General features: G+C 41.6%; 1 long non-coding RNA gene across 1 annotated transcript; it reads right to left on the bottom strand.

The window, feature by feature from the left end:
• Nucleotides 1-20,445: 20,445 nt before the first annotated feature.
• Nucleotides 20,446-21,411, bottom strand: LOC143364320 (uncharacterized). The gene is made up of 3 exons (XR_013084069.1): nucleotides 21,332-21,411; nucleotides 20,886-21,011; nucleotides 20,446-20,565 (listed from the first exon to the last, which is right to left on the bottom strand). It is a non-coding gene; the product is annotated as an uncharacterized LOC143364320 (long non-coding RNA).
• Between the last annotated feature and the right edge of the window lie 1,077 nt (nucleotides 21,412-22,488).

The following is a 22,488-nucleotide window of genomic DNA, read 5'->3' as shown; positions in this document are numbered from 1 at the left end:
TGTCTTCATACTTGCCGGAGGCGAACGTTAGTATGGATACTACCACGATTTTCTAATCCACACGCACCGGAACCATAAAAAGCAACCTGAGAAGGCGCTCGAGATGCTCGCAACAAAAGCTAAGACCCGCACACAGCGGGGGTTCGCTACCTAACTCCCGAACAGTTTACTCCCCTCTACACCCCGGGGATACCTATGCATCCGCTGAGAGCTGGGCAAGCCGTTGGGCATCCGTTTTCGGCCGCCCGGCACAAGTCGCCTGGCACCGGCGGCCGCCACCTGGCAGAGGCAGCGTGGCATCGGCCGCCGGTGCCACGACAGCATCCGCACACAATCCATGTTCGAAGTAGAGAAAAGAATATTGTTCATCTGAGTTGTAATGTTAAGAAGTAATGGTTCAAACTATAATCTAATTTAACGATGGAACGATGAAAATCAGCTTCACAAATCAATTTTAGCATAGTTAAATTATATCTTATATCTTATAAGTGATTACAAGTCAAAACTCCGGAGAACAAGTTTAAAATGATTAGAATTCATTGGTTGCAAGGTGTGTTCGAAAGCTGGTGGAAATAGTGGAAAATTGGAAAAGTGGAAATATACGTATAACATTTGGTTCGCAAGCATCTACGGTTGTAAATCTTAGTACGCTAACGGTGTACAAGGTTCCGCATGTGCTGCATTCGGCTGGCTTAAAAATTACGAAAGTGCTGGGTACAATCGGAAGGATTTTTGATTTATGACGTCCATGGTCGGTAGGTCGTCGATAGGGATTTTTATACCTGGCCTTGGTCGCGTGCTTGTCGCGTCGTACGTAAGGTCTTACGACGCAACCCAAAAAAAAAACCATTTTAATGTCGCCATTCTTTCAGTGTCACCATTTTTGGGGAGTCTATCGTTAGATCTGCCTATGCTCATCTCCGCCGCGCCCGCAGACCCAGTAGCTTGGCTTCGACGTCACACGCTACATAGTATATGTGACCGCTGTAGCCAATATCTCGACTATAGCCGAAAGTACCTGTGAAACGAGGCCTGTCCCTTGCACTCTGATCCAATCGGCCGCGCATTCGTACCTATGCTCTGTCCAACGAGACCGAGGCAGTGAAGCACCCAGCGTGCGTCCTTTGCTAATTGTCTTGCAAGGGTAACTTCAACTCTGTCGCACTCGAGCGCCTATGTTTACGTCTACTGTCTCGTCTCATTGGACAAGATATAGATACGCCATCGCATTCCTGCCAGGGAACCTTCCATCTAATCATTTTTAGGTTTTAGGTGACGTGGGGTAAATGAAATGATATGTGACGCGATGGTTTCACGGGTAACAAAAAATATAGTTTATTCACGAGAACTGGTTAACAATTAACAAATAATAAAGACTATAAAACACAACGAGAAAACTTGAGTCCATGAGAAAAATGCGAAGACCAAAATATACGGAAACTCTACGTCGCGTATAACAAAACCGTCGCGGGTGACTCAGACTAAAACTCTCTGGAGCTATCGTTCTCCGCGAGAGTCCAAAGCTTTCTGCCCTTCTCGTTTCTGAGGCGCGTTAAATAATGTCCCCGAAAAACCGTTAAAATTGGGAGAGGTTCTCCACCCCCACAAGGGCATGGAGAAAGTTTCCTCCCCCACACATTGCATCCGGGGACTTCACTCTTAAGGGTACTGTAACGGTCGAGCCGAGGTTCTGGCAATCGTCACTTAAATGACCAAGCCCTCAACCCGACCTCCCATGGTACGCACTTGAGAAGGATGGAATTTCCGCGTCCGAAAATTCCACGTTCCCACGCACCATGGTCGCCACAAGGTTATTATGGACAAGAATTCAGAAGTTTTCCATATACATTTTTTCGTGTCGTAAGACAAAACGATGCAATTTATGTGGAATTAATTCTTCTTATTCTACAAGTTACCATGTGATTGAGTCATTACACACGATATCGGACACTTTTGGGTGTATTGTTTCGGATTTCTTCCAGTTGCACTTGGACCACAACACATTTCAATGTCATCAAAAGTCGAGACATAGTCCCCCAAAAATGATCGAATTCACAAGGCATGATCCCCTTCCTAACGTGAATACTTCCTATAAAAAAAAACAACTATTCTCGTTTTTACAATATATGTATAATTTACGTTAATATATAAGGATGTGTGATGCTGTTTCACGAAGAGGTAGGAACGATTCCTATTTCCATAATGTTCTAGAGGAGAGATACCGATAGTTTACCTAAGGACTTGTAGAGCCCCGAGAAACCTTTTTTTTTTTGCCAGGCACAGCAGGGAACTGTCAACGCGGTCTCGAAAGGCCATCTGGTAATAATCAGCCGCTTGCTCAGCCGCCGGACAACGGCGGTCTCTGGGAATAGTCCAATGGCCGGAACGAAGGCGCTCGAGCTTCGACAAAATATCGGTAACACGGCATTTGGACCTATAGTCCGTACGTAAAACCCTCCGGTCCCGGCAAGTATGAAGAGACCCTTAACCGTTTTAATTTTAGCTTTTAGATACATTACTCAACGGCATATTGTATTCTCTCTTTGCGAGTTATTTCCACCGTTGTATTGTGTGGAGAGAGACATTGTAATGGTGAGTGGTTTTCGTTGTGTTTTTATATTGTTTATATTCATGTGTGATATATTGCTAAACTGTTGCCTTGCCGGTCCCTTTACAGCCGTGCGGGTTATGTTAACCGATTTCACTCGCTTGTTTTCTCTCCGCATTTGCGTAAATATATTCATACGTAGTTCGTTCATCTACTCGAACCCATAGTTTGTCATTCAAATCCTCCTGTTCCTTTATGATGTAACCGTCGGGAGAGCAGCGGAACAGTGGGTAGTAAATCTGGACGATTAGAGATATCCCGCTCTCTCGGTTTAGGCTTATGCCCTTCCGGGAGTTCGCGTAGTCGTCACACTGGTGACCGAAAAATGTGTTTAGTTATTTATGTTGATGATGGGCTTTTAGCAGCTACGCGGAATTTCTTAATAGATCAATTCTTTACTGAATTAGCGAAGGAATTTAAAATAACTACCACAAAAGAAGTAACGAATTTCTTAGGCGGAGAAATTGTCAGATTAAAGGATGGTTCTATATTTGTACACCAGACAAAATATATTGAAAGCATTTTACAAAAATTTAATTTAAACGAAGCAAATAGTGTCTGTTCTCCAATAGAGGCAAGTTGGGATGCAGGTAATTCAGAAGGAAACAATTGTAAAGCGCCCTATAGGGAGGCCGTAGGTAGCCTTATGTATCTTCAAGTATTTAGCCGGCCCGATATAAGCTATGCCGTAAACATTGCTTCGAGAGCTCTAGAAAAACCAAGCGAAGGACATTGGCTCGTTAAGCGAATAATGAGGTACCTCAAGGGTACGTTAGACTTAGGATTATTTTATACTAAAGGCGGTAATTTTAAGGTATATAGTGACGCAGATTATGCGGGAGACAAGGAGACGCGTAAATCAAGGTCGGGTATCGTATGTCAATACGCGAATGCAGCCATCTCATGGCAGAGTAAGAGACAGCAATGTGTATCATTGTCTACGACAGAAGCTGAGTATGTTAGCGCAGCATCAGCCGTTAAAGAGATTGTGTGGCTAAAGAAATTGTTCAGTGAATGTGAAATTAATGTACAATACACGTTATTAGTAGATAATATGAGTGCGATCAAATTAATCAAAAATCCAGAGTTTCACCAGAGAAGTAAACATATCGATGTAAAATATCATTTCATACGTGATCTACATAATAAAAGCGAAATTGACGTAGAATATGTTAAGAATATGTTAAGACCGATAAGCAGTTAGCTGACATTTTTACGAAAGCACTATGTAAACCGCGATTCATGCATTTAGTAAAGGAATTAGGACTGTTCGGTGCCGTCGCCGCAACAGACGCGGTCGTCATGCGACACCACGAAGACGATGAGCACCACTGCTCTCGCCGACTCCGCGGAACAATAGACCACGGGGACCTCCAGCGAAGACGACTGTTTAGGTCACGTTTTTTGGAAACCCCCACCAAAGGAGAATCGACGCTCGATACTCGTCGCGAGGTCGATCGCTCTCTCGCTTTCCGGATCGTGAATCGTTCACACCTTCGTTTTTCGTATCCCGAGCAATCGGTAGAGTGTCGGCCGTTCGTGAAATTAACCGCTCGTTTAACATTATACCGGCGATCCTAAGATTATTGTTACGCGAGTGCTTGGTGCCCGCCAAGTTTCGCGATCAGACGATATCAAAATAAACCTGGTCATTTTTCGCACCACCCAGTGACTTTTTTCATATCCACGTGGCACCCATCTCGCCGTCTCCTCACTCAACTCCACCAGCCTTCACGAAACACATGTTAATTCGTCTTTCGAGGCCTCCCGAGAGGCCAAGGTGTTCCTACCGCAGGCGCGGAAAAACTAATAAAAAGACTACCGCAAAACCAACGGTGAGTCGTCTCATTTTCTGTTCCGACCAGGCCCAGCCCAAAACTCGGTTCACATATTCCAGTGTGAGTATTCCGGCGGTCACGTCCGGCGGTTCGCCGATAAACGCCTAAACAAAGACCATTAGTATTATCACACGGGAAAACAAAATAAAATCGAAATATACGCGACAAGCCGACGCGGTTAAAAATACGCCGACTTATCTTCCTGCAAGACACGCAGATGAAGACCAGATTACAAATTAGACGCAAAAGAGGAAAATATCAAATTACGCCGAACCATAAGAAAAGACGACGACTTCATCTTGGCGACACACAGCTGACGAAGCAAGAAACATCGAGAAGATCGGGAAGCAGAAACGCCTAAATCAGCACTTCAAGAAAACAAAGGACCGCCCACACTATAAAAAGGAAACCAGCTCTTCAATTCGGATTCACTCAGTTCAAAATCAGTGCTACTGCTCAGTTCCGTTGACAGACCCTTGTACCACACACGCGTCGCGCCGGCAGTAAGATAGTGTCGCCGAATTTCGAAACCCCGTTGCGTGAAGTGTCCGCGTGTGTCCCAGCGTCCAGCGGCCACAACCAGCGAGCGCCCAAAAACCCCACAACCACGACTTGCGAGCGCCTACCAACGACTCGGTAATTTAAACGTACTATTAAGCGAATTGTTTATAAGTGCTCTAGCTTATGCGCTATGAGAATTCATCCTTGTATAATCTGATTCAGAACTAGACTCTTAATAAACCAAACCTTTGCCGTTTTTATATAAAATTTAAGGTACAATTTATTTAACCAGCCCTCAATCTCCCGAACCAAAGCCGGTGAACGCAGGTAGGTTCAAAACTGCGCCTTATCCCCGGAAAACTATAAACAGCCCCATCTGGGACGTAACAATTAATTCATATTTAAAAACACGAAGGCAGAATTTGAAGTCTTCAAATAGGCTACTCTTCAAGTAGGGTAGGGAAAATGCCGTCCTAGTCTTGCGTAAGCCGTCGGAAAAAGAACTACTAATCTGCGAATTTAATTCAAAATTCAAGATTTTGGTCTACGGTCTGTAGCGGACGAAAGCGGAGCTATTCTACGCGATGAAGGTACGTAACTTTTTGGGTTTTATACAAACTTTTCATTTCGATAAGACTTTGGACCCCTCCCCTATCGGTCTTTTCGAAATGTGAGGGGTACAATTGAATTTACAGTAAAACGCCATAAAAACCATCATTTGTACCACCTTCGGAAATGCGTCTGCCGAAAAAACGGTTGGGCATTTTATGAACACGGAATAAACTTCGGGACGACCAAAATTGTTTTATTGCCGTAACCGTCAACTACCTGCGCTGACGAATCGGGCAATTCCCAGCGTTAGTCCACCCCCACAAGGAGCGTCTTCCAAAAAATATTCCGCCAATCGAATTTCGAGAAATCAACCCCCCGCCAACGCTCGGTTCACATGCCAACCAGGAAAGAAGAGACTCTCGAAAACCGGCAAAGCAACAACATCTAGCGTCTAACTCAACAACCTGTAGCATACTTTCTGACCAGTAATGCAGTAAAAATTAGCGATTTATCATCCTTATTTGATGAAATAATAGAAGCAATTTTCAGCACGGGATTAAAAGTACGTGCTGCTGTTTCCGATCAAAATGACAGTAATCGAAGTGCTATTAAATATAGAATTTCTGTAGACCGTCCATATTTCATGCCTGGAAATCAAAAAATGTACACGACCTTTGATATACCGCATATTTTTAAATCTATAAGATATCAACTTTTGAGATATGATATTATGTTTGACGATCATAAAATTGCATCGTGGAAAGACGTACGTTCGTTATGGAAATTGGAAGGTGATGAAGCAACGAGAGCTGCTTGCAAATTAACGGAGAAACACGTTTATCCAAATAACTTTGAAAAAATGAAATGTCGTTTAGCTCTGCAAGTATTTAGTCGCAGAGTTTCAGCAGCTCTTTTAACCGCGGGAACGGTGGGGGGAATTCAAAGTCAAACAGTAATGCATACTGCTGAATTTTTCAAAATTCTTAATGATAGTTTTGATTCCTTAAACAGCCGGAGTTGCAACGATTCGAATCCAGATAGATGTAAATTGTCGGAAATTCGATTAAATTCACAAAATAATTTAACTGCATTATTAGAAAGATGTCCCAAATGGTGCACCATTAAAACTAATGGTCAGAATATACCACCATGTTTCGAAGGCTTGGAAATTTCTGTGAAAGCAATTTTGCAATTATGGGAAGATCTCAAGTGCGATGGAATTAATTTTTTGTGTAACGTCTAGAGTGAATCAAGACCCATTGGAAAATTTATTTTGAATGATGCGCACTTATGGTGGAATTTATAATCAAAACCCGTCTGCAAAAGCTTTTCGCTTATCATTGCAAAAAAAAATATTGTATTAAATTTATCAAAACCGGCTCAATCTGCCAATTGTTTATATGATGAGGACGAAACATTACTTCCAAGCTCGAAATATGATGCTACATCTAATGTTGCACTAATATCGACAAATACAAGTCGTGAATGTGAAATTGATCAAGAAACGTTTATTGATGTCGAAGAAGTTGTCATTGATGCGTCATATATAATTGATAAAACATTAGAAGTCACTGCGGTTGAATATTTTGCAGGATTTGTGGCCATGAAATGGGTTACAAAATCTGGTTGCGAACAATGTTCGATCTCATTAATTAGCGAAAATCACGAATTCCTGGACGCTACAGATACATAAGGGACAACGCGCTGATCCCCACTCCAGTGCATACCAATCAGCATGCATTCTAGGTGTCCCCTTAGGCATCGAAGCTATGGTTCTGTAACAGTTATTTCTCGATTCTGTATTTTGGTTCTAGTTTCGGTTATATTTCGATTCTGTTATTTTGTTCGGCCATATATCAGAATATACAATGTATACAAGCAAATGAATCATCGACGATCGACAATCGTATTTATGTAAGTAATTGTTTAAGTAATAAATACTAATAAATAATTATTGAAATAAGACAGTTTTGTTCCGTTATAAGGCAACGGTGTTTGTTCCAAAATAAGGAAATCGTTATCCCCTCCCGCCGCTTAGTGTCGTTACACGAGGGTATGTTACATTTTATCGTTTTAAACGGAAGATACAGTCTTCCTTCCACGAGTGATAAAATTGTATCCCCACTACTATGGGGGAATTTCGATTATACTTACTTATTTAAGAAGCAACGAATGTTTAAAACGCAAAGAAGAACAGCGTGTGGAAAGAAGGAGATGCACAGAGTCGTAGCAGTCGACATAGATACAAAACTTTCTTTTTTTCCTTTTTTTTTTTTCTAGAAATTTTAATAGCATATTTAGATGATTTTTCTGATTAAAATGTGTCTAAACACGGCATAATTTGGAATTTTTTTACTTTTGTACCAATTCATAGTAGCTCCTCTTTAATCTTTATCTCGGGGTTTTCATCGCTCAGCTGTCGTAGTGGTCGACTTCGTGTTCTTCAGTACTGATGAAAAACATGTATGATGGATTCTTGAAAAGAAGCAGAGAAGACACAAATTTCCTATTCACGAAACGAACATTGGTGCCGTTTCTCGAGACAGAATATATCAAAACATCTTTGCGGTCGATATTCTTCCGATACCGTTTACTGCCAGAAGGAGAAGGACAACTTTATGATCTTGCGCTACCTCTCCCCTCTTGCTGACTCTCCATCTTGCTCCTCTCTCGACTCACAGGAGAACAAAGTCAAGCCAAATACAAGATGTACATATGCAGCAGAATGAGAGGGCATGTTACACTTGTACCACTGCTCGGCCGACCACTTTATAGTTATAGTCGCTACATTCGAGCCTCTCGCAAAGTCAAGCCGTATAGGTAGTGTGATCCAAGAAACGGCAGAAGCCGTTCTGATCCATCTCCGTTTCTTCAACAAAACTGTATTATGTTTTTGTAAGTTTTGTTTATCAAGTCAAATATTTCCAAGGCCTCCAAATGTAATTGTAGAGAGCATGCCAATGCCCGTTCGTGTTCAAGCTGAACACGCTGTTTTTGAGTATACATTTCCACTCGCACCAACATCTTTCTTCTTGATATCTTGCTGTACTGGTCTCCGCAATTCGTTAACTTCTCTCTAATCTTCATCTTAACTTCTCTGTAATCTTCATCTTCGTTTTCATTTTCCTTACAGTTGTTTTGTGACAACAGTAAAACTGTGCATTACAGGATGATCAATTAGTAATGCATCAGGTTCCATTAAACCATCAATTCAATCAATGTGATGAGGCTTCCACTGTTGCAGAAGTGGTCAATGTAAACATAATGTTTTAAAGGTCTAGTGAATGACCTACACCGCCGACAGCGGTCAAAATTCGCTACCACTATCCCGACAGTGATCACTGTTAGCATCCGAATCCCCTTCGACAATTCCAAGAGTGATCAATAAACAAGACATTGTAATTTCTTTTCAGATTTATGAGATTTATATGGTTGAAAAAAGACCAAGCTCGATAGAGTTTTAATGATATTTACTTGTATTCTAGCGAGCTATGGTCACTCATTAAATAAGTATACAACATCAAAATTATGCCGTGATTACACTCATTTTAATCAACTCCTCTTTGTAGTCACCGCGCTATCCTTCTCTATCGTCGGCAAACTTCAAATAACGTAGTAAATACCTACGACCTATACGATCATTGATACAGTTTTCTTTCGAAATAAGACGACGATGCTTTTTCGCAAGAAGAAAATGTTTATCCCCTCTCTTTCTTTTGAAGTTGTCTGCTCGACACCGGCCAGAACGAGAGGGTATGCCATATGCTATCGTTTTTGCAACGAAAGATATGACTGCTCGGCCAACCACTTTGTAGTTTGCCGCCACATTCAAACCTCTGGCACATTCTCCTTACTCACTCGCGGTCCGCTCAAGAACAAACCGAAGCGACATAGATACCGTTATTCATAATAGGTCGAAAGTCGTACCGAGCCATCGACTTATAGCAAAAGAAAACTGTACTCCAGAGCCCGGAGGTTTTATCACTTTCGGAGGGAATACTGTATTGCTACACGGCTGACAACTGTATGGTCTGCAACTACCTCTCGCCTCTCTCATTCTCCGTGTTCACTCTCGGGCGACTCCATAACAAAGTCAAGTCGCATAGGTAACCTGATCTGAAATACGGCGAAAGCAGATCCCGAGCTTTCGCCCTATATAGGAACAAAACGATAAATATACAAGTGAGTTTTTACAATTGTGTTCACGATGTTGACATCTACAACATATTAAAAAATCATCGAAATAGGTGAGGTGAGGTGGTACAGATATCAATAGTTGACCGACCTCGTCGAACAGTTTTGTGTTTTGTCAGCATACGCTAACCTTTCATCATGGTATTTTAGGGTCGCACTGACGATGATTTAGTTGCTTGCACACATTGTATACTCTACGTTCTATCACAGAACCGAATTATAAATGAAACTGGAACCAAAAAATAACAGTTATAGGATCGATATAATATTGGTACTTAAGAACCATAACCGTAACCGATATAAGCCAGAACCGTTGTCCTCATAACAGATAGTATTGAAACTTCGCACACTTATAGATCTCGTTCTCCTGTTCACGAATATATACCATGTCACGTCCGGTGGTTCGACCGTCAATGAATAAACCCTCAGACAAAGAATTATTATGAACTATTATGCTGTGACGTGGCACATTTATTCACGTCCCTCCTGTAAGAGCGCGCGAGCGCACGATTTGCCACAAGGGGTAGCAGGGCAGCGACGACGTCGATGGAATTCGACGATCGCGACGCAATCTGACGATCCGCGGCGCAGTTCGCCTAGACAATCAATAACGTTAACATGTACGGGCGAGAATAAATAAAGTTTCGTTGAAATAAAGTTTCGCGATTACACTCCGATCAAAGATCGAAAGACCGGGCCGCCCTTTGACAGCACCGCCGCGATAACGGCTGTCGTGATCGCTCTCCCTGGGCACATCCGAGATCCCAGATTGGAGATTAAAGGTCAATGCATATCTGGCAGGCCCGGCCAGCCGGCTCAAAATTACAACCCTGGTTTTGGTCCTAGCGTATACTAGCGGCAACCGTGTCAGACTTTGGAACCGAATTTCTTCTCTGGCCTCTCGGCCCTTTCCAGATGGCCTTTCGAGAGCGCGTTGACAGTTCCCTGCTGTGCGTGGCACAAAAAAAAATGTTTTTAGGGGCTCCACAGCTCCTTAGGTAAACTATCCGTATCTCTCCTTTATAACACCATGGAAATAGGTAACGTTCCTGGCATTTAGTGAAACATCATCGCACATCCTTATATGTATTTTATCATACGTAAATTATACATATAAAATTCTTCTTAAATAATTTATCATGTTATACGCAAATGTAATTTCTTAATGAAAATATATTAGAAACATCTTTGTTCTGGAAATTCTCCCACCGATTATAAAGTGTAAAAAATTTTTTTAAGATATGGTCGTATTCTACGATTCTTCCTGTTTGAAATTCCGTTTTTTAATTCGCGGAGCATCAAAAACTGCAAATATTTGGTACTTGAAACTGTTATAAAAATATATTAGATTGGAGGGAAAGTTCTGTCGTATTTTAAAGAAAACATTTGAATCAATTTATAAAAATACGTGTTTAATATTATTCAATGATATAATTTCCATTATTTGTAAGGACTTGTTGCCATCTTTCAGGTAACCTGTGCATTCTTGTTTCCCAATTGTTCCGTCGCAAGGAACAATTCAAGTGGTGCTTGCCTTCGGACAATTGTTTATGATACGCTCGTAACTAAGTGATCACCTTCAACGATTAGGCACGGCGCAACAGTGACGACCATCCAGGCTCGCATCACAGCCTGCCTTTCGTTTGTGGTCACTTCCTATGGTTGCGGGATGTCATAAATTAAGTCCTACGAAGGACCACCCAAAACAAAAGGGCACTGTTCAAAAGTGTCAAGGGTCAGCCTTGTTGAGAGACCGGCATCAGCTTATACTCTCCAGGGCAAGCCCATCCAGATTACCCAAACAGGGTGACAATCAGTCAATGATGCGCTGATTGGGTAACGCAACATTCAGCAGAACCAATCAGTGCACTCCCTCTTCCATGAGGACTACCCTTTCAATACATAAAGGAGTCTCACCTAAAAATCAAACGCTCACTAGTTTGATTCAAACGTGAAACATTCAGTTTTGCTTTGACGGGGTTCCGTCGTCGGGCTATGCGAGCCTGGCAAGCGATCAGCTTTTGTCAAAACAATTCTCGTGAGGACGAACGGTTTTTGTCAGAAACAATGCTCGTGAGGATCGCTCGATCTGAGCTCACTTCTGTTCGTGATAGCGTTGCAAGAACATCTTGCATCGCGCGTGCAACCAAGATCCGACGCGGAACGCTCTCGCGATCGAAACCAACAATCACACGAGACGAACCGACGCGTCTAAGGCAGGGCCTGCTAAGATCAGCCTTACTGACGAATCCTCTAGCAGGTCTGGGATGAAACGCGCTTCCGACTAAATTCAGCAAATCAACATTTGAAACAGCTGTCCAAAATTGATTTGGCGGACAGTAAACCGCGGCGGTATCGGGAGTGACGCGTCCGCGACCACCGGGCCCAAGATTTACGACCTTGGGCGGAACAATCGTCCGCGTGTCATTTTCAAAAAATCCGCACCGAACACCAATGACTCAATAGATACTATTTTTACTAAGAAATTCCCGTGTGATTAACTCCATGATATTGGATGTAAGCTGTGTGTTGCGACGGCAACACCGAAGGTCGTACCGTACCGTTCCTCCAGGCGACAAAGGGACATACCTGAAGGGGATGTCCCATTAAAAACACGTGCGAACTAGGTATAAACGACCGAAAAAATAAGTTTACGACCACCGCAATTCGACAATCTTGACCCCGACAGATGGACAGCACATGCGACCAAACTAACGAAACGACGAACGAAACACAGTAATAAATCACGCCATTGACGAACGGAGACAAAACCAGGAATCCCTGACAGTCTCCCACTCCCATCAACTCAAAACTCCTCCCAATGCACCCACGTCCAATTACAAAACACTATATTTTCCCACCTAAATCCAAAATCATCCAATCACGAAAAAACCGAACTGACGATAGACAGGACACGACAAGACCGAGCAGATACAAATCGAACAGGCAGACGGACGAGACGAACTCTCCGAAATAAACATATATCGCGAACCACCAACTACCATTTAAGAAATCTCGAAACGAACAGTTATAACGCGAACCATCGTACCTGTAGAGACTGGTTCGATAACACGCGGTAGGAAAGTCGCTTGGGATGTATACACGGTGTTTATTATTTCGGTGATGATACAACGTTTGACAGGAGTGGTCCTGAACGGCAGCGAGCAACCAACTGAACTCGGTAGGCTTTTTGGCGCTATTTATAACAGTCTAACCGCGCAGAGGAAGGTACCAGGTATGTCCATACCGAGGTCACGCCGGTGTCTCCCTGGAAAAACCCTGGTACCCTTCGGTATACAAGAGGGAGCGGTGTGGCGGCAGCCGGGCCGCTACATACCATAGAGGAATAAAGTTATTATACCAAACAGTGTACAACCTATTCCTCACCAAGGTGCCCAATATTATATACTACATATTGAGAGAAGGCATCGGGGAAACCATTCATCGCCGCCTTCGTATACAGTGTGGATTATAGGAGTGGACTAAGATATTAAACTGTTACCGCCCACTACTACACGATTGTAGAGGGTGTCAAGACGCCATTTCGTATGGGTTCGAAGTGATGACATTGTATTGATGCGAAGCTTAGAAGAAGGTTCCCCGGCAGGACTGCGGTGACGTATCTAGATACGAATGCGCGGCCGATTGGTTCAGAGTGGAAGAGACAGGCCTTGTTTCACACGCATTTTCGGCTGAATTCGAAATAATGGCTACAGCGGTCACACATACTGTGTAGCGTGACGGTCTTCGGCCTCAAAAATTGGGCCAACAGCCGCGGCAGAGATGGGGATAGGCATACCTACGATAGACTCGGTTTGTTTAGGTACCGTCCCCCGGCGCTGCTCTGTATGGAGCGGTTTATGACGGATTATTACTATTGAGCTGGAACGTGTAACGACTAGATGACTCAGGACCGATGACACATTGTATAACAAACAAGCAGCCACCGATCGCCCCTGTACCTTGCCCTTAGCAGATAGTACCCGATGACTGTATCCACCCACCCCCAAAAACCAGCGCATCCATAGCGATAAGAAATAGTACTTAAACCGGAGAACCCCCAATAAAGAACCAGAATATTCGTGTCAGTCTTAGACTAAATTCTGTGTCTCTTTTATTTTAAACCCCTATTCGACCGAGTATCTACGGAACGCGATCGCTAGGCGGTATCTTTGTTGAAGTTACGTTTTTCCCCGTAACATTTTGGCGATCCTGCCAGGATATACACAAGAGGACGACTGGAAAACTCGGGAGACAACCGGATCCACGGAACCTGTTGAAAGCTGAGGGACAAGTCCAGAAGGTCGTCACGATTTGTATAACGGACCAAAGAAGGGAAAAATCAGGATGTCCAATCCTCTCGAAGAAGCCATCGTGGCGTTCACGAAATCTATCCAAACCTTGACCACGCAACAGGAAAAAATTACGCAAAATATTGCGATACTGGCAACTAAAAACGACAAAAGAAGACAGGAAACACTGCCATTTCATAAAGTATTAAAACCACTGCTTGCGGACGACGAGACTACAGCTACGTATGGTGACATCGCTGCAGGCAACCCTACGCGGGACATCCCGCAGAGGAAAGGGAAATGGACAAAGGAGACGGATCATTTAAGAACCACTTCCGACTACCGGGTACATCTGGACAAAACTCCGGCCAGGTTAGCAACAATACGGAGCCCAGGTATGACGAGCATCGTTTTAAAAGGGCCAAAGACCTGGTCGACACCATAAAACCTCTCAAAGGACGGGATGACTCCGGGGTTGAGGATTGTATACGACTGGTTAAGCGCGCTAGATCTCGTTGCTACGAACCGGATATTTTACTTGACATAATACTTACTACTAAAATCATCGATCAAGCGGAAAGAAGCATTCGGTATTTAGAAATTAATAGTTACGACAACTTATACGACGCGTTGCGAACATACGTGTTCCCAAGTGTTTCGCCAGACGCCGCGAGAGATAAATTGAATAATATAATTCAGGGAAAGACGGAAGGCGTGATGAACTATACTCTTCGCTTTAGACAGCAGTTAAATGAATATCGGTACGCGACACAAAACGAGAATTCGCGCCCTACGACCAGGCAAGTTGCTCTTAGCATTTTAGATAAGGAAGCCGTTAGAACATATGTTAGGAACTTGCGTTATGAGCTTGCCGTCCTCGTGTATCCAAATAAACCGAGTAATATTTCGGAAGCACAAGGCTACGCCTTAGACCAGGCAAGTTGCTCTTAGCATTTTAGATAAGGAAGCCGTTAGAACATATGTTAGGAACTTGCGTTATGAGCTTGCCGTCCTCGTGTATCCAAATAAACCGAGTAATATTTCGGAAGCACAAGGCTACGCCTTAGAAGCCGAAATGTGGGAGCGAGACTCCAGAAATAGACGCGGAATCGGTAGACCGACAACCGATAGGACATGGACCGGACAAACAGAACGGCCTGTTAATCCTAGACCGACAACGCAACCGTTTGAAAAACCAGTAGGAAGCAATCCATTTAGACAGAACACACCGATAAAATGTAACCGATGCGGGAAGATAGGGCACTACGCGAATCAGTGCCAAAATTTTAACATACCACCTCAACAGAAGCCGCCTCCGCGAATAAAACTTACTTTGCAACCGCGAATTACCAACACTAGATTACAGTCAGGAAAATTGCGATAGAATAGAGCCGGGTGTAAGAAGCGCGAGCGACCGTCCAACTGTCGTACATTTTTGTAAAACCGCGCGGGCTTCGTTTCCATCGCTGCCGGGCCTTCCCGGCAGCCGCCTGTAACAACCGGGCTAAATAAATGTTCGTTCCAAGCCCATACCCGTGTTCGCTTTTCTCATGAGAAATCTTTCCGCCGCGGGAAACGTCCCGTATTCCCTCCGCGTAGAATCCTGGCCCAGGCTGTCGCTATTCAGAACCTAGCGCGGCTCTCGTAGGTTCGGTGTTATAATTCGCGTCTCGCGTTCGTTACGAATTGTTCGTGTGACACTTGCGAGTGTCTGGCGCCCGTTTCAAGTCTCGAACCTTGTAAGATCCGTCGGGAAAATCGAGCCTACGAGATACCGTTTGTCACGGGTGGACCACGTATCGCGCGGCCGAGCGTGGCCCGGCCTCACTCAAAATCTCAAAATCCTCAAAATCAGGGCAACGTGACAATGCAAACCCAGTGATGTCACGCGAGGAGAAATAAATAGAATTAAGATACACGTTAAAAATTCTACGCAGTTAGGTAGCGCGCAAAACGACTCCAACTTATCTTCCTGCAAGACACGCAGCAAAGATCAGTTACACCCTGAGAACGAACAGAAAGGGTGTCCAATTATGCCAAATTGCAAGAAGGGATGCCGACTTCATGGTAGGTGTTCGGTCCCACACAGACCGAAAGTGAGTTATAATAAACACGGTCGGCTGCGATAGCCAAAACACTTTAGGCGAAGCGACGGTCCCAAGATTTGGAGTGTCATCGGACACCACTTGGAGACCTCCGTGAACGAGCCCATTGAAGGGGCAATACACAAACATTTAATTTTCCAGACCATCTTTCCCATATCTCTCACACCTAATCCATTCAGATCATCTAAACACAATTCCACCAAATCGCATCCCCACTCCGACGACCAAATGCACCACCCATTAACCAATAGAAGAAGAGCCCGAGTTGACTTTATAGACGACACGACACCGAACCGCAGAAAGCTAAGATACCTCGAAGAAAACACAAATCGATCGCGTCTAGAAAACTCGTTGTACGCGTCATACCTCGCCAACTGACTTGTAAATGTTAAGTTAAAATATATTGAAGTGTTGTTCCAAAACGTCGAGTTTCATTTCAACTAGACGTAGCTACCCCGTAACTCCGTCAAGGCCCGAATATCGTCCGCGAGCAAGCGAAACGGGATTTACGACCCCGCGGAGTAGGACAGGCGGACTGACGACACTTTCGGACGCCTCAATAGGAGTGTCGACACACTAGCCAGAAGACATCAAGAAGGTAAAAAGATGCAAGGTAGAGACTCCTGTGCTAGCATCTTTGAAAAACAAAGGACTGTCCATCTCATAAAAAGGGGGACCAACTCCTCAAATTCAGTTATAAACAGTCAGTCGGTCAGACAATCGTCAACAATCAGTTATTCAGTCATAGTCAATAGTCCAGTAACCTCTTTTGAAGTTAAAATAGTTCATTCAGTTGTTTCGCGACAAACCGTTTCAAAGACCAGTGTCAGCAGTCGGAGTATATTGTAACCGAATTCGAACCCGTGATCACGGTAATATTAATATTATTATTATTATTATCAAACTATTTGTAAGCACTCCAGTATATGCGCTATATAAACCATATTTGTAAAATCAAATTTGTAATCTCTGATTCAGAACCACACTTTGAATAAATCAATAATATTGTTGTTTTCAAAATAAGGGTACAAAGTTATTTAAACGATCCTCAATTTCCCGAACCATAGCCGGTGTATGCAGGTAGGTTTGAAACTGCGTCCTATCCTCTTAAAATCGTAATTCATCCCACTTGGGACGTAACACTATCAAAGCTTGCAAAGGAGTATCTTTGTGTTATGGCAACATCTGTTCCTTCCGAAAGAGTATTCTCAAAGACTGGCGAAATAATTAGTAAAAAAAAGAAATAGATTAAAAGACAATATAGTGAATAAAATATTGCTTCTTAATATGTACAAAATAAATCCTTTATTATGTCTATTTCGTATATTTTCGTTTTATCTACGTTTTTTTCTTGCCGAAATGTTCCAGTATTTCCACTCGCGGCATTTCTATACTCATGTCAGGTCGGAACTCACAGTCAAATTTAAAGCATCGAGATATTTGAAGGAATCATTTGGCAATCGATACATATAGTACAGAAACAGCTTATAGTGATCATGAAAAAATTACTGTTCCCGCCGCGGCTAGACCGTAGCCTCATTTTAGTGATGTAATTATATCGTTCTATAGTTAGTTATCGTTCTATCATTCTGTTATGGTTATACATTGGTTCTTGGATTCCGGGTCCCCCATTGTGCTCGGGGACGGATTATAAAATAAAACACCGAAGCATTGTGCCCCATGGTCGGGACCGAGGTTTGCCGGTCGGCGTGAAAAGCCGCTACGACCTGGGGACAAATAAGTCGGTAATCAGACCAAAAAAAGGGTCGCGATCGAGGTTTGCCGATCGACGCGAGGTTTGCCGCGCAGCCACGCGAGGCACACAGTCTCCTGCGGCAGTCTTGCATGGTTTCTTGTAGAGATCGGATGTACAGAATAAAACAGTGTGTGATAAAGAAACCATTCCAATTATTAAAACCCATTTCCTCTCGCGAACAATTACTTCTGTGAATTTGATTGCAAAGTGGAAGAACATTGACCCCTTCGACTCGATACTTTCACAGGGTGTATTAAAGAAAGTTTGTTGTGCATTGTAGGTATTAACGAAAGAACCCTCCCCCGCCCTAAAGAACAAAGTCGGTCATTCAAAATAGGCAGAATTTTTCATCAAAATAGGCAGTTTTTTGCAAATATCTCGGAAAATAAAGATACCGCGGTACTGTGCGGACTAATGGCCTGTTTTTGGGCACTTCTCGTAATTTGGTTATTAATGTGTATATATATATATATAAGGCGCTAAAACTCAAGGAACGTAAAGAATATATTTCGCAGAAGTTATAAGGGAATAGCAATCCCTAAGACCCGCATCCTATAAATTCCAAATTCAAGAAAACAAAATCTATTCAAATTAAAACATTGATAAAGAAATAATGAGGAAATACCTGCAAAATTACTTCTTAACCGTTGAAAAGGAAACATGAGACCCTGGGGTGACCGAGGAACCAGTGCGTGAGGTAAAGAGCGAACCAGCACTGCATCCGTTGGCGAACCTCACCCATTTGAAAACACTGGAAATAAATAATAACATGTATCACTCAATGAATACATATATAGAAACAACTTATAGTGATCATGAATAAATAACTTCTGTGAATTTGATTGCAAAGTGAAAAAACATTGACCACTTCGACTCAATAATTTCATACCTCCCTTCATATATTAATGTATATATATATAAGGCGCTAAAACTCATGGAACGTAAAGAATATATTTCGCAGAAGTTATAAGGGAATAGCAATCCCTAAGACCCGTATCCTATAAATTCCAAATTCAAGAAAACAAAATCTATTCAAATTAAAACATTGATAAAGAAATAATGAGGAAATACCTGCAAAATTACTTCTTAACCGTTGAAAACGAAACATGAGACCCTGGGGTGACCGAGGAACCAGTGCGTGAGGTAAAGAGCGAACCAGCATTGCATCCGTTGGCCAACCTCACCCATTTGAAAACACTGGAAATAAATAATAACATGTATCACTCAATGAATACATATATAGAAACAACTTATAGTGATCATGAATAATTTGATTGCAAAGTGGAAGAACATTGACCCCATCGACTCGATACTTTCATAGGGTGTATTAACGAAAGTTTGTTGTGCATTGTAGGTATTAACGAAAGAACCCTCCCCCACCCTAAAGAACAAAGTCGGTCATTCAAAATAGGCAGAATTTTTCATCAAAATAGGCAGTTTTTTGCAAATATCTCGGAAAATAAAGATACCGCAGTACTGTGCGGACTAATGGCCTGTTTTTGGGCACTTCTCGTAATTTGGTTATTAATGTGTATATATATATATATATAAGGCGCTAAAACTCAAGGAACGTAAAGAATATATTTCGCAGAAATTATAAGGGAATAGCAATCCCTAAGACCCGCATCCTATAAATTCCAAATTCAAGAAAACAAAATCTATTCAAATTAAAACATTGATAAAGAAATAATGAGGAAATACCTGCAAAATTACTTCTTAACCGTTGAAAAGGAAACAGGAGACCCTGGGGTGACCGAGGAACCAGTGCGTGAGGTAAAGAGCGAACCAGCATTGCATCCGTTGGCCAACCTCACCCATTTGAAAACACTGGAAATAAATAATAACATGTATCACTCAATGAATACATATATAGAAACAACTTATAGTGATCATGAATAAATAACTTCTGTGAATTTGATTGCAAAGTGAAAAAACATTGACCACTTCGACTCAATAATTTCATACCTCCCTTCATATATTAATGTATATATATATAAGGCGCTAAAACTCATGGAACGTAAAGAATATATTTCGCAGAAGTTATAAGGGAATAGCAATCCCTAAGACCCGCATCCTATAAATTCCAAATTCAAGAAAACAAAATCTATTCAAATTAAAACATTGATAAAGAAATAATGAGGAAATACCTCCAAAATTACTTCTTAACCGTTGAAAAGGAAACATGAGACCCTGGGGTGACCGAGGAACCAGTGCGTGAGGTAAAGAGCGAACCAGCATTGCATCCGTTGGCCAACCTCACCCATTTGAAAACACTGGAAATAAATAATAACATGTATCACTCAATGAATACATATATAGAAACAACTTATAGTGATCATGAATAAATAACTTCTGTGAATTTGATTGCAAAGTGAAAAAACATTGACCACTTCGACTCAATAATTTCATACCTCCCTTCATATATTAGTGTATATATATATAAGGCGCTAAAACTCATGGAACGTAAAGAATATATTTCGCAGAAGTTATAAGGGAATAGCAATCCCTAAGACCCGCATCCTATAAATTCCAAATTCAAGAAAACAAAATCTATTCAAATTAAAACATTGATAAAGAAATAATGAGGAAATACCTGCAAAATTACTTCTTAACCGTTGAAAACGAAACATGAGACCCTGGGGTGACCGAGGAACCAGTGCGTGAGGTAAAGAGCGAACCAGCATTGCATCCGTTGGCCAACCTCACCCATTTGAAAACACTGGAAATAAATAATAACATGTATCACTCAATGAATACATATATAGAAACAACTTATAGTGATCATGAATAAATAACTTCTGTGAATTTGATTGCAAAGTGAAAAAACATTGACCACTTCGACTCAATAATTTCATACCTCCCTTCATATATTAATGTATATATATATAAGGCGCTAAAACTCATGGAACGTAAAGAATATATTTCGCAGAAGTTATAAGGGAATAGCAATCCCTAAGACCCGCATCCTATAAATTCCAAATTCAAGAAAACAAAATCTATTCAAATTAAAACATTGATAAAGAAATAATGAGGAAATACCTGCAAAATTACTTCTTAACCGTTGAAAAGGAAACATGAGACCCTGGGGTGACCGAGGAACCAGTGCGTGAGGTAAAGAGCGAACCAGCACTGCATACGTTGGCGAACCTCACCCATTTGAAAACACTGGAAATAAATAATAACATGTATCACTCAATGAATACATATATAGAAACAACTTATAGTGATCATGAATAAATAACTTCTGTGAATTTGATTGCAAAGTGAAAAAACATTGACCACTTCGACTCAATAATTTCATACCTCCCTTCATATATTAATGTATATATATATAAGGCGCTAAAACTCATGGAACGTAAAGAATATATTTCGCAGAAGTTATAAGGGAATAGCAATCCCTAAGACCCGCATCCTATAAATTCCAAATTCAAGAAAACAAAATCTATTCAAATTAAAACATTGATAAAGAAATAATGAGGAAATACCTGCAAAATTACTTCTTAACCGTTGAAAAGGAAACATGAGACCCTGGGGTGACCGAGGAACCAGTGCGTGAGGTAAAGAGCGAACCAGCATTGCATCCGTTGGCCAACCTCACCCATTTGAAAACACTGGAAATAAATAATAACATGTATCACTCAATGAATACATATATAGAAACAACTTATAGTGATCATGAATAAATAACTTCTGTGAATTTGATTGCAAAGTGAAAAAACATTGACCACTTCGACTCAATAATTTCATACCTCCCTTCATATATTAATGTATATATATATAAGGCGCTAAAACTCATGGAACGTAAAGAATATATTTCGCAGAAGTTATAAGGGAATAGCAATCCCTAAGACCCGTATCCTATAAATTCCAAATTCAAGAAAACAAAATCTATTCAAATTAAAACATTGATAAAGAAATAATGAGGAAATACCTGCAAAATTACTTCTTAACCGTTGAAAACGAAACATGAGACCCTGGGGTGACCGAGGAACCAGTGCGTGAGGTAAAGAGCGAACCAGCATTGCATCCGTTGGCCAACCTCACCCATTTGAAAACACTGGAAATAAATAATAACATGTATCACTCAATGAATACATATATAGAAACAACTTATAGTGATCATGAATAAATAACTTCTGTGAATTTGATTGCAAAGTGAAAAAACATTGACCACTTCGACTCAATAATTTCATACCTCCCTTCATATATTAATGTATATATATATAAGGCGCTAAAACTCATGGAACGTAAAGAATATATTTCGCAGAAGTTATAAGGGAATAGCAATCCCTAAGACCCGCATCCTATAAATTCCAAATTCAAGAAAACAAAATATATTCAAATTAAAACATTGATAAAGAAATAATGAGGAAATACCTGCAAAATTACTTCTTAACCGTTGAAAAGGAAACATGAGACCCTGGGGTGACCGAGGAACCAGTGCGTGAGGTAAAGAGCGAACCAGCACTGCATCCGTTGGCGAACCTCACCCATTTGAAAACACTGGAAATAAATAATAACATGTATCACTCAATGAATACATATATAGAAACAACTTATAGTGATCATGAATAAATAACTTCTGTGAATTTGATTGCAAAGTGAAAAAACATTGACCACTTCGACTCAATAATTTCATACC

The sequence above is a fragment of the Halictus rubicundus genome, unplaced genomic scaffold (genome assembly GCF_050948215.1).
Source record: "Halictus rubicundus isolate RS-2024b unplaced genomic scaffold, iyHalRubi1_principal scaffold0458, whole genome shotgun sequence".
NCBI lineage: Eukaryota > Metazoa > Arthropoda > Insecta > Hymenoptera > Halictidae > Halictus > Halictus rubicundus.
This window is presented reverse-complemented; position numbering and strand designations above follow the sequence as displayed.